Consider the following 14,792-nt stretch of genomic DNA (forward strand, 5'->3'; position numbering starts at 1 on the left):
AGTTGTTGAGATCAGGACAGGGGGTTTGCATTTCTAATCTTGAATGTACATTGGAAAATAATCCTAAATGTCCATTGACAGAAATGGGTAAAAGCTTATAATGGTTAGCTCATTTTAAAAATAAAAGGTGTTGTAATGATTTGAATGCCTGTATCAAGTCTATATTATCCATGTTAGTGAGTATCTGGGTCATGAGACAAGTTATGATAATCAAAGTGCTGTGCACTTTTTTCTACCTGCTGGTAGTTATAGGAGTTAATGCTTCCCAGGTGTGATGTCAGCTGGTGTGATACTGCTCTTTCAAGGACTTTGGTGATGAAGATAAGGCAAAGAAAAGTAGAGCAGCAGTACTGGCTTCATTTAATTGGCTCCCTGTCTAGCAAGTCTGCAATATTTAGCACAAAGCTACATCCACCAGGGTCTTTTGTTCAAGACACTGAGATGTGTAAGATACAAGCTTTTCATGAAAAGGGAAGAAAAAAATATTTAAATTCTGCTTGAATATTTTAGGTTGCACTTACAGTGACGTGTGGTGATACTTTTTTGTACTTCCCTGCTTTTTGTCCATTTATCTGTTTCCATTTTTTAGTTTGTTCTGAGACCTTAGCATTGTAGCTTCAGTTGTAGTTGTGTGAAGATTGTGATTTTAGTATTGTTTATACATCATACTGCATTTCTATTTCCATAAGTAAAATTACATGTAAAAGATAGCTTTTTGTCTTTTGAACCCACTCTGGACAATCTTGTAGCTTTTTTCACAGTTGTGGCAAAACTGTGATCTGCTGCCAGATTTTAACCTCATTTAGTTATTTATTACTGCATTACTGGTAAATTTCTGCATGGCTTGCTGGCTTAGTCTGTGGTAGGTCTGCAGTAGTGGCATTATTGTGAATTTTGCTCCAGTGTTTGTGCTTCAGTACTTCTATAGCTGTATATACTTGCTTAAAGTTGTATTGCAGTAATCTGCTGCCTTAAACTGTTTGGGTTTGCAGTAGTGGCAGTAATGTGAATTCTGCTCCAGGATTTATGTTTTAGTACTTTATAGCTGTATATACCTGACTAAAGTTACATTACTGTGCCTTTCTGTTTACCTTGCTGCTGTTTTCTTTCTTTCACTGTTCTTTGAGTCTGCCCTAACCCCACTGAGGCATTAAGCTAAAATGGTCTTAAATTCTTACCACAGGACTTAAGCTCCACTCTGAAATTTTCCCCAACCCTCCCACCCTTTTGTTTAAGGTTTTAAAAAGTTGTGCCTCAGGCCTCTACCCCATATGATAATCTGACTTCTAAAGTCCTTCTCTCCCCTCTTTCATTGCTATTGTCTGTGTAACCTATTTCATTACTTTTCCACCCACTGTTTTCCATATATCCATAACACTAAGCTCCCACTTAACAAATTGTCTCCTGCTCATTTTCCCAGAACTGCCATTTACTTGGCACCATAGCCACAGTCTAAGGGGGCCCTGAACTAATCCTGTTCCATCACTGGTAGATAATAGACTTACTTTATTGTTTTGCACTTCAGTTAACTGTTTAGAGTGCTACTATTTAATTTTTTCTTGATGTTGCCTTTAGATCATTCTGAAGGCCCCTAATACTTAAAATAGCCTTGTCAAGGTAGTTAAGTTTTGCTGTAGAATTACACTTGCAATCTTTCTTGGGTTTATTACATCAAGAGGGTAAATTGGCCTATGCAGATGCAAATGCCCAGAAAGTAAATTTTGTCTATAAAATTTCCCTTACAACTGAAACCTGCAACTTAGTGTAGCTAAATCAAAGCCATTTTGCAGAGACAAGCTTAGAGCAGCTAATCTGTGCATTAAACATCATTGCTATCATATCTTAGCATGACCTAACTTAGTGTAGTGAAAAACACCAGAGACCACCCAAGGAAACATCTGTATAACCTAGTCCACAACCTGCAGTAGTCCATTCAAATGCAGGTTCAAACAACATGGATATACAGTTTCCAAATGTCTATGTAGCCAGCTTGGTAAATATGGGCATCCTGAGACAATGCAACAATTGTCTCATGTTCACAGATAACCCCTTAATCCTTAAAAAACATAGTATATGATAGATGCACATAAACAATTTCACTGGAGGCAAAAATGTGCATACATAAATGGTTGTCAAGAGCATACACACTACATCCACCATCCACAGTGTCCACCACATACATAGACCAACTTATGCTGAGACACAATGAGCAATCCTCCCAAACCTCAAAGACCTCCTAAGCCTATAAATGGTAACACCTATCCTTAGCAATCACTAAAGCACTCACCAAAAGCAACACCAAACACCATACATGCTCCTATACCAAGTGGAGCCCCAAGAGCAAAGCCCATAAGGCAAACCTGCACATTACCCAGGACTCTTGTCATAGGGGACTCCATTGTATGACACACAGATGCCCAACTCACCAGACTGAACAAGGAGAAGATAACAGTTAGTTACTTATCTGGAGGCAGGAGCCACCAAGTTATGCATGCAGTCAAGTCACTATACCACATGTACTAATATGATTCTATCATAATCCATGTGGGAGTTAATAACCTGAGACATACTTCCCTAGACTGTATGAAGGGAAGCATTGCTGATCTCTTTCTAAATATGTGTCTCAGGCAGGTATATTCCTTGCATTCTGCAGCATTCTAACTTCACCAAGGATGATGTCATAGTATGAAAAAAAAAAGATGATTGACTTCAATAATTGACTTAGTTTCTGATGTCCTTCCAGGGAGATTTAATATCTGTCAGTATGGGAGAACAGGGTTAACTGACCACATTGCTATGCAAAGGATGGCCTGCACATGTCTCCCCTAGGCTTCCAAATATTGGCTAAAATTATATCCACCCCTTAGAGCTTTTTTTAAGCAATACCAAATTGACAAACCTACCAACATAGCAAATAATGCCTAAAGAAATCTAAAGTTGTTATTGCTCAATGCTGGAAGCCTAAACAAGAAACTCCACACCATACAAGCTCTCCTACCTCTGGGGCATATAGACATCTGTGCTGTTACTGAGACATGGTTTAAATCCACAGAAAGTACTCAGACAGTGCAAGACTTCATTGCTTTTCACACATTTAGACAAACCATCAGCTGCACAGACAGAGACAACAGGTGGAGGAGTCTCAGTTTATTTTAGCAACAAACATAATTCAACATTGGTTAAACAGGATGATGCCCTGGGGTTTATCCATTTGCAGCTCACCATAGACATAGTCCCATACCATAGTAAGCTATATGTCACCCTGTATGTCCCTAGAATTCCATAGCACATACCTAGACCTACTACATACACTCACCATTAAACCAAATACCCTATTCATGGGAGACTTTAACTACACCTTTATAGACTGGGAAACATTCACTGCCTCATACTCACAGACACAGCAATTTCTGCACTTTATTAACACAAATACCATTGCACACTAGAGGTTCAAACATACTGGACCAGGTACTTATCAATATGGGAGAACATTGTAACCCCCCCCCCCCAACACACACACACACTAGTGAGGTCAGACCACAAAGCAATCTCCTTCAAAATAAAAATCATCTCTGTAACTCCGGGAAACTATGTAACTGTTTGGAACTATTCCAAAGCAAACTATAACCTACTAAGTGATACCTTATCAAAATTCAATCCCCTTCCAAACACAGAATTCACAGCAACCTATGGGAAAATGATCACAGAGAACCTGTACAACCATGTAAATGGATGTATAGAGGCTGCTGTATCTACCAGAAGTAAATCCAAAACAAACTCTAAAAACAAACCACACTGGTGGAATCTTGACGTTAATATGGTATATAACAAAAAAAAAAGTCATGACTAAAAACAGGAAGAGCAACTCCCATAATAACAGAAGCTCTCTTATTAAACTAAGCAGGAAACTAAGAGGACTAATTAAGTCCAACAAGGCCAATTATGAGATCAAAATAGCCTCCAAGGCTAAATACATCCACAAGGCCATCTATGGTTATGTCCAAAACCTCAAATGCCGCCTTCAATGAGCACAGCGAAATAATGAATTTGCTGGGTGACAAATTCAGATCATACTTCACCCCCACAACCCCTTGTCTTCCTCCATGAAATACCTACTAGTGTAATACCCCCCAACCACAAACAGGAGGTAGATCCTTACAGTGCTTGCTAAGGCAAAAAAAAACCAGCCTCAATGGGTCCTAATAATATCGTAGGATGCTTCCTAAATAACTGGAAATATTACCTATCATGACCACTTGAATCACTTTTCAACTACAGCCTCAAAACAGGCTTTGTACCATGAGAATTAAGGACTGCAACAGTTATCCCACTTCACAAGGGTGGACCATCAACCTAACCTGGAAATTGCATATGTATTAGTCTGATGGGTCGAACATGCAAAGCCATGGAACGAGTTATTATGGAAATGGTCAAGAAAGACATAGGCAACTATAATTCAAAGTGGAAGGGTATGATGTTGAAACAGGGGGGAAGCTCAAGAAACAAGGAGACACTGTGATGATGGATGCAGGCCTTTAAGGAGAATAGCAATACCCATACAGCATATTATATCCATAAAGCAGCAGAAAGTATTCTAAGAACTAAGCCAACATGAGAATGGAGAAAAGATATTCTGCTAACAGGGATGACTGCAATTAGGGATACAGACAATATGTAATAGGGGGCTGGAATTTGTTGGAGAAAAGTGGTAAAGGAACCAAGGTATTAGGAGCAAATAACTAGAGAGGGAAAGGTAATAGAATGGGAAGAGGCCAATAATTTATTTGGACTACAGATTAGAGATTGCCTTCCCTATCAAGGATTGATATCAGAGTATAGGCAAAAAGAAATAAATGCAGGGGGGTCTTAAAGGAAAGACCAGCACTGGTAGAGGATTTAGTAGACTGTAGAACAGAAGCTGCCATTAAAAAAGGAATAATTAGTAGAGCATATAAAATATTGCATGATAAGTATAAGAATCAATCAGAGGAGATTAGAAAGGATTGGAAAGAGAGACTGGATAAGCAATTCACAAAGAAACAATGGGAGGAGGTTCCCTATTACATGATCGAAACCTTAGGTTATCGAATACCTAAAGGTCGATCACTAAATTTCGAAGTCTGAATATTGCAAACGGCCATTTCCACACAGGGAAATGAGTCGTTTGGCCATAACGCAGATTTTGTCCTTTCTCCGCTGTAGAGCGATCTTGGAGTTGGTATATTTAGGTAGGAGGTGTGTGGGGACACAACCCCCCCACAATGGAGGGTGTGGGGGGCAAAGCCCCCACTTCATTTCTGTTTAAAACTTTTTTTTGTTAATTTGGCCAATGGCATTGTTTCCCTATGCGGAAATGGCCATTTTCTATGTTAAGGGTTCAATATTTTGTGATCAGCCTTTAGGTGTTCGATAATTTAAGGTTTTGATCACGTAATATATAGACCCATGGGAGTATATATATGTATGTCTCCCAAATATGCAATAAAATCAAGAAGATTTAGGATTTTTACTTGCAAATGTTTACATAAATATTTTTACACCCCAAGTAGACTCCAGAGAAATTTTCCTCACATAGACAGCAGATCTTGGAGGTGTAACGAGGAAGAAGGGGGTACCTGGGAACATATTTTCTTGAAGTACGGTGGGTTGGCAGACTATAAGGGTTCAAAAAAGAGAAACAGTTCACCACTGTAACAAAATTAGGCTGTCTTCCAATAGAGGCTGTCCACAATTCACTTCAAAGTTTATTCACAGAATATAATACAGTTCAAGGATTGAATAAACTTCAAAGTGAATTGCTGTGGACTGAATTTTCTAACTTGTGTTTACATTGTGGACAGCCACTATTGGAAGACAGCCTAGTTTTGTTACAGACTTTAAGGGTTCCTAGTAGGATGCACTCTTGGAAATGCAGGGTAGGTGGATTGGTGTGATGAGGGAGATGATTTTTCTGATCTATGATACAGAATTGGAATTGCCTAGACATGGTAAGCCCTTGCTGTGTCTATTTATGGTGCCTTCCAAAGAAAAGCAATTACTAGAAAATGGAAATCAAAATCTAAACAAACTATATTAGAAGTAGTGACTATAGTAACAGAGATAAAATAACTGGAATTGAGATCTGTAGAAAAGGGTAGGAGCAAACTACTTAGGAAAAAAATGGGAATTGTGGGAACAATACATACAGGTGAGTAATGAAGTTTAAAAGAAGGCAGAACTTAAATGAGCTATGTAATGTCTGACTGAAAATGATTGGGCAAATTATAAGTGATGTATAATGCTTGCAACTGGGAGTGTGTCAGTATGGTTTGTGATGTAAAATGCTTGCAACTAGGATTGTGTCAGTGTGGTCTGTTTTCATTTATACAAATGTATGATTGCTTATGTCATAAGTGATGGTTTAATAAAGATGTTTCTTGTTTAAAAGAGGAGGGGTTTGAATAATTTATGTAATGTTGCCTTGGTTATATGATATATAGCAATATATGTAAAGTATAATGTTTGTTAATGTTAATTTGTTAATACAGTTTGATTACTTTTGTATAAACTTAAATTTCCTATGTCAAAAGTGATAATTCAGTAAAGGTGTTTAAAAAAAAGACAAAAGACACAAGCAACTTCAGACACTGGATCCAACCCAGTTTGGCTTTGTCAAGGGAAGATTATGCACCTGGTGGGCTTCTTTGAGAAGGTCACCAAGGTAATGGATGAGGGGAAAATGGAGCAAGCCATCTACCTGGACCTGGTTAAGGCATTCAGTGCAATAACCCACTCAGGTATAGTTGACAAATTCACCAATCTGGGCATAAACCCCTATATAACTCACTGAATTTCCAGCTGGTGCACACATAGGATCCAGGAAGTCAGGTCTGGTGAGACCTCCTCCGCTAAGAGACCAGTCACCAGTAGGATAACATCAGGGCTCTGTGATGGGACCACCCATATTTGGCAGCAACTTCTCAAAGGTAAAGGCTAATGTCAAGGGACTTTGGCTGACCAAGTTTACAAATGACTGCAAATTGGGAACTATCAAAGATTCAGTCCATGACACAAACATCTTACAAGAGGGTCTAACACAGACAAATGACTGGTGCCACGAACAAGGACTAAAACATAATGCCAAAAAGTGCATTATAGTGCCTTTTGGGAAAGCTGCCACACAGGCTAATTACTCCATTAATAAGACACCCCTAACAGTTGACTCAGTAGTTAGGGATCTGGGAACATCTCTAGACAGTAATCTGGCCTTTAAACAATGTGTGGCCAAGGTAGTAAGAAAATAATTCTATGTTACCAAACTTATAAGTAAGGTCATGGCATTCAGGTCCAAAGAAGTCATAGTGCCACTTTATTCAGCCCTTATCAGACCCAGCATTGAGTATAATGCCTCCTTTGGTATGTACCTGACCAGATATATGCAAATGTTGGAATACCCACAAAGATTCCCTACCAGAAGAATCCAAGGTATAAACATGTTGTCCTATATGGATCACCTTAAAACCCATTCTCTATTCTCTGTCTCCTTCAGGTTACCAAGAGGCAATATGTGTCCAGCATGCAATTCAACCTCAGATCCAGCTCTGATGGAACTTTTGCACATCCACAAAATGAACAACATCAAAACCACCAAATCCAAGAATTTAAATTTTGCTTGTAACATGAATAAGACATGCTGGTGAGACAGACATTTTTCTCGGGGGATCCTCATTCATGTGAAGCCTTACCCTATTTAAGTGTAACCTTGACCAATGGATGGGAAATCAGAAATTCACCCTGGATCTGTCCCCCATGTACCTGATAGGCAGGGGCAGATAGTAATGCCAATACTAACATATTCCCTCCTTACATAACCTCCAGAAACTTCCTAATTAGCATACTCCCTCCTAATAAATGCCCATGACACATAGGGAAATAATCAGATTGGATTGCATGGCTAGGCTTATAAAGGCCCTGGTGGTTATTAGCCTGGTACACAACTATGAACTATAAAGAATACGGTGGCATGACCAGAATAACAGGAACTGCTATTGCTTGAGAAGGGGTATAACTATAGAAGCCTTCCAGAAATACAGAAAAGTGTTACTGGATAAAACTAGATTTACAAGACATAGGAAGAAGGTACTGAAAAGAGTATCACAACTTTTTAGAAATTTGGGTAAGACACCATCACAGCATGTGTAACCACAAAAAGGTAATTTCTGAGTAAGGCATTCACATCTTAAATGGTTATTTTCTGAAAAAAAAATGAGGATGTAGGTTCTTTGAATAAAATCAGGATGACAAAGGCTACTGATACAGAGTGAGGTTGATGATGAAGTGGTAAGCATGAAATGTAATGCAAATAACTCAGATATATTATAGTTGTTTATCTCACAGTATAACAGATCACTCGGATATATTGTAGTTGTTTATCTCACAGTATAACAGATCACTCAGATATATTGTAGTTGTTTATCTCACAGTATAACAGATCACTCATATATATTGTAGTTGTTTATCTCACAGTATAACAGATCACTCAGATATATTATAGTTGTTTATCTCACAGTATAACAGATCACTCGGATATATTATAGTTGTTTATCTCACAGTATAACAGATCACTCAGATATATTATAGTTGTTTATCTCACAGTATAACAGATCACTCAGATATATTGTAGTTGTTTATCTCACAGTATAACAGATCACTCAGATATATTGTAGTTGTTTATCTCACAGTATAACAGATCACTCAGATATATTATAGGTGTTTATCTCACAGTATAACAGATCACTCAGATATATTATAGTTGTTTATCTCACAGTATAACAGATCACTCAGATATATTATAATTGTTTATCTCACAGTATAACAGGTCACTCAGCTATATTATAGTTGTTTATCTCACAGTATAACAGATCACTCAGATGTATTATAGTTTTTTATCTCACAGTATAACAGATCACTCAGATATATTATAGTTGTTTATCTCGCAGTATAACAGATCACTCAGATATATTATAGTTGTTTATCTCGCAGTATAACAGATCACTCAGGTATATTATAGTTGTTTATCTCACAGTATAACAGATCACTCAGACATATTATAGTTGTTTATCTCACAGTATAACAGATCACTCAGATATATTGTAGTTGTTTATCTCACAGTATAACAGATCACTCAGATATATTATAGTTGTTTATCTCACAGTATAACAGATCACTCAGATATAGTTGTTTATCTCACAGTATAACAGATCACTCAGATATATTATAGTTGTTTATCTCACAGTATAACAGATCACTCAGGTATATTATATGTTTGCAGATGACATTGTGATCTGTAGTGAGAGTAGGAATCAGGTTGAGGAGACTCTGGAGAGGTGGAGATATGCTCTAGAGAGCAGAGGAATGAGGGTCAGCAGGGCTAAGACAGAATATATGTGTGTAAATGAGAGGGAGGGTAGAGGAATGGTGAGGATGCAGGGAGTAGAGTTGGTAAAGGTGGACGAGTTTAAGTACTTGGGATCAACAATTCAGAGTAATGGTGAATGTGGAAGAGAGGTGAAGAAGAGAGTACAGGCAGGGTGGAATGGGTGGAGAAGAGTGTCAGGAGTGATTTGTGACAGACGGGTATCAGTAAGAGTGAAAGGGAAGGTCTACAAGAGTGTAGTGAGACCAGCTATGTTATATGAGTTGGAGACAGTGGCATTGACAAAAAGGCAGGAGTCAGAGCTGGATGTGGCAGAGTTAAAGATGTTAAGATTTGCAATCGGTGTGACTAGGATGGATAGGATTAGGAATCAGTATATTAGAGGGTCAGCTCATGTTGGACAGTTTGGAGACAAAGCAAGAGAGACAAGATTGTGTTGGTTTGGACATGTGCTGAGGAGGGATGATGGGTATATTGGGAAAAAGATGCTAAGGATGGAGCTGCCAGGTAAGAGGAATAGAGGAAGGCCTAAGATAAGGTTTATGGACGTGGTGAGAGAGGACATGCAGGCTGTTGGTGTGACAGAGCAAGATGCAGAGGATAGGAAGAAATGGAAAGAGATGATCTGCTGTGGCGACCCCTAACGGGAAAAGCCGAAAGAGAATGATGATGATGATGATGATAACAGATCACTCAGATATATTATAGTTGTTTATCTCACAGTATAACAGATCACTCAGGTATATTATAGTTGTTTATCTCACAGTATAACAGATCACTCAGATATATTATAGTTGTTTATCTCACAGTATAATAGATCACTCAGATATAGTTGTTTATCTCACAGTATAACAGATCACTCAGATATATTATAGTTGTTTATCTCACAGTATAACAGATCACTCAGATATATTATAGTTGTTTATCTCACAGTATAACAGATCACTCAGGTATATTATAGTTGTTTATCTCACAGTATAACAGATCACTCAGATATATTATAGTTGTTTATCTCACAGTATAACAGATCACTCAGATATATTATAGTTGTTTATCTCACAGTATAACAGATCACTCAGATATATTGTAGTTGTTTATTTCACAATATAACAAATCACACAGATATATTATAGGCATGTTATCTGACCATTACTCCACCAGTACTTCCTCATACTTAGACATTCCATCTGAAGGTAACAAACAGTAACCCTGCTGTGTTGGACTGGATGTGTGGTTAAACCAGGGGATGGGGAGCCATGTATTTTGATTCTGTGTATCTGAGGGCAGTCAGTACTGAGCAGGCTTTGAAGAAATAATGCAAGCTATTTGGGCTGTGCCTTGTCACTAGATGAAAGAGCTATCAATTTACTGGGTGCCATCCCAGATGAGATGTCCAAGAAAGGTGGCTATTATACCCAAGTCAAAGGCAATTCCAAGGAATGTTTTGTTATGTTCATAACCTCAAAAGCACAGTGCAGCAATGAGCTTAGCTGATTGTGAACGATGTTACCTACACTGATGCTGAAGATATAGTGACCCTACTAGCCAATTAATTTAGCTCTAGCTTTACACCCCCCCCCTCCATCTGTCCCTCAAGATATACCTGAAACTGGCTCACCTTTAGCTATCACACATACAGGTTTTGTACCAAGTGAATGGAGAGGAGCTATAGTCATTCCCCTGCATAAGGGAGGAATGTCCAAAGACTCAGGCAATTGCAGACCCATAAGACTGACCAGCCTCATATGCAAAGTCATGGAAATACTAATCACGGAATTAATCAATCAGGATGCAGGAAACCTCAAAACACTGGGCCCATCTCAGTTTGTATCCATCAGGGGAAGGTCATGCTTACTCAACCTGGTGGATTTTTTTGAATAGGTCACCAAATCAATGGGTGAATGCAATAATGGTACACACTGCACACCTCGACCAGGCCAAAGCTTTTGAAACAATTCCCCTTTCAAGTATGGTACAAAAGCTAAATAAATGGATCCTCTTTAGAAGCTCGAAGTTTCAAAATTTTGAATTTCAAAAGGCAGAGACCATAAGATCAAAGTTTTGAAACTTTGAACATTTTGAATGGAGATCACTGTACAGCACGGAATAGGATATTTACCATTTTACCCACTGTAGTGTGATCTCAGAGTTGGTGTACTTAATTAGCAGGAGGGTCTAAAAAATGTTTTTTTGTTTTTATTGATTTATTTATTTTTTTTTATTAGGTTTTTGAAGTTTCCAAACTTTGATCTTATGGTCTTGGCCGTTCTGAAGTTTGAAGTTTTGAAACTTCGAGCTTCTGAAGTAGATCCAAATATACTGGGAATAAATCTCTATGTCACTTCTGGATTGCCAAGTGGCCCACAGATAGGATGCAGATAATCAAAACAGGAGAATTTACCACCAAAAAGAGACCAGAAACTAGTGGAGTCTTCCACTGTTCTGTACTGGGACCTCTCCTGTTTGGTATCTACTTTTCTGCAGTAAAAGTCAATATCAAAGGGCTCTGGCTGACTAAGTTTGCTGGTGGCTGCAAGCTGGGGGCAGTCATTGAATCCATAAATGTTTTAGCTATCCTGCAGGAAGGTTTGTCACAAATAAATAACTGATGCCAAAATGATGGACTGAAAGCAAATGCCAAAAAAATGCATTATTGCCTCCTTTGAGATGTCATCTACCACAGGGAACTACCACGTTGACAATACACCCCTAAAAATTGACCCAGTTGTTCAGGATTTGGGAACTTATGTGGACAGTGGCCTAACTTTTGATCAACATGACTCTATTGTTGTGAGAAAGTTTTTCTATATTGCACAGCTTAAAAACAAAGGGATTGTCCCCTTTTACTCAGCCCTCATTAGATCAGTCACTTGAATATCATGCCCCCTTTGGCCTGTATCTGTCCAGACACATGCACCAACTGAAATTTCTGCAGAGATACCATACTAAAAGGATACAAGGCCTAAACCACATGTGCTACATGGACTGACTCAAAGCCATGTATCCACCAGACTACCAAGAGGTGATCTGTGTCTGGCATACAAGGCATCCTCTAACCCATTACTAATGGATTTACTGCACATCAGCAAGTCAAATGGCATCAGAAATATTTGGTATAGGGATCTAAACCTCTCCTGCAACTGTAACATAACATTTTGGAAGACAAGTATATCTCTCAGAAAATACCGCTTCTGTGGAACAGGCTCCCCATCTACATGAAACAAAGTTGATCCATGTCCATATTTAAGCACAGTTTAGATCTGAGGGACAATTTAGATCTGTGGATGTGGAACAGAAAATTTACTTCAGGACTGCCTCCTGTACTACTAATGGACAGTGGCAGCTCCTAAATGCTTTATTCCAAAATTGGTCTCCCCTAATTATCTATGGTATGATCCCAGTTATTCAAAAAAGGAGTAATACATAATTATTGACCATGGCATGGGAAAGATCAATCTATAACCAAATGGGATAGGTTATTTCAAGCACAAAAAGGTGAAGTGGCTTGGCTTAATATGGCCCATATGGGCAGCTAGCCTAGTACTTGCCTATGAACTTATGAACGTATTTCTTAAGTTATCTCACTGCAATAGCTCAGAAGCACATTATTTGCCAGTTGAAATCATGTACCTTTCCTCCGGCAGAACAGTGGATACAGAACAATTTGAAAGACATACAGATAGAAGAATAAATCATTGAAATCAGAGGTACAGTTCTCAAAGAAGTCAGGTATTGGTTGATTGGTATGATAGAACAATAACTGATAATGTACTGATATATAGGGGTATCAACAGGAGGATACAAGTAATAATTCTCTTTTCTTTCTTTCTCTCTTTCTTTCATTTGTTTGTTTAGTTGATATGAGGAAGCTTAGGCAAAGCATGGTGTGTTTGGCTTATATTTTTATGTCTGATTTTATAATAAACATATTGATAATATAGTGCTGGTATAAAAATAACAAGGATAATTTAAACTTTTATAGCTATGACACATGAACAATTAATGTCATCATTTCTTTCTTCATTGTTATTGTGCTATGCCCTTCTCCCTTTCTTGCACTTTGCTCTTCGGTGTACTGTACATAGAGAGTATTATTTTGTGGGGCATTCATGTTACTAAATGAACTGCAGAATGCAGTACTTCTGGGAAAAAATAACAGTCAGTTGTAGGTGAGATTTGTTTTCCAATAGCTATTAATTATCAGCAAAGGTTAAAACATCAACTAGTATTCTGTTTTAGTAGGATTTTGTGCTTTAATATAAACTGGACTAAAGCTTGCTTGTGGATGCAAAACAAACAAAATAAAACTATGCAAAGCAGAGCAATGAGTTCTTATTTGTGATGCAATATTAGTCCTTCCTAACATCTTACTGTCCTCCTTAACACATACCCCTATGCTGTACCCTGAGGGGTGACTAAACTGAATAAGAACATTTGTAATGAATACTCAAAATATGTATTATATATATATATATATATATATATATATATATATATATATATATATATATATGTATATATATATAGTTTTTTTCTTAATTTTCATATGCATATCATTGGCATCCGTTAGTTAGGATGTGCATTGTTCCTTTACTGCCTCATTCTGCAGGATTTGTTCTTATTTCATGTCCTCAAAATCTGTTATTTATTGCATTAGAATACTTTTTTCAGACCAAGACTTCATTAAAGCAGCTTATCTATCAGACTAGGAGTCTGTATATAAATAAAGATGAAAAGCATTTGCATTTTCTTCTGCATACCATCTAAGCTAAACATCAACAGCGTGCATTTCACTTCAGATGTTCTTTTAATAATTTAAGTCAATAAATAATCCATAACAATAACTTACATGATTACCTATAGTCTTGGCAAAGTTATATTTGCCAATAATAAAATCTGTTGTGAGCAGAGCATGAAGTCTAGTAATACATATTGCTTATATCCAACATATCATGGCAGGCTTAAGTATTGCTCTGAAAATGAAGGATAACATTTTTTTAATTAATAGTCAACACTGATAAACTGCATCTCATCTACATCAGGACACATCTTTTATAAAAAACTTCATTAAATATGCACAAGAAATGTTATTTTTTTTAAATGTTCTACACATGCTAAAGGAAGTACCTTAGTTTTCATTCAAAGGAAGATGTAACCTGAAACCATCCTAAATGACTTTAAAATGTGTATTCTTATTGTCTGAATTTTTTAAAAAGGCTTGCTTTGTGTAATGCATTAAAAGTATTTCACATGAAGGAAAAGCACACAATAACAGAATTTAGAAATGCAACCTGTTAACCTCTTCCACCTACTCATCTCTTATCTGTACTTCATGCAGAGCTCTCACTGTTTGGACTTAATTGTGCAATACCACCTC

Source organism: Protopterus annectens, chromosome 4.part1, assembly GCF_019279795.1.
Source record: "Protopterus annectens isolate FY-2018-M chromosome 4.part1, PAN1.0, whole genome shotgun sequence".
In the NCBI taxonomy this organism is placed as follows: Eukaryota; Metazoa; Chordata; order Ceratodontiformes; family Protopteridae; genus Protopterus; species Protopterus annectens.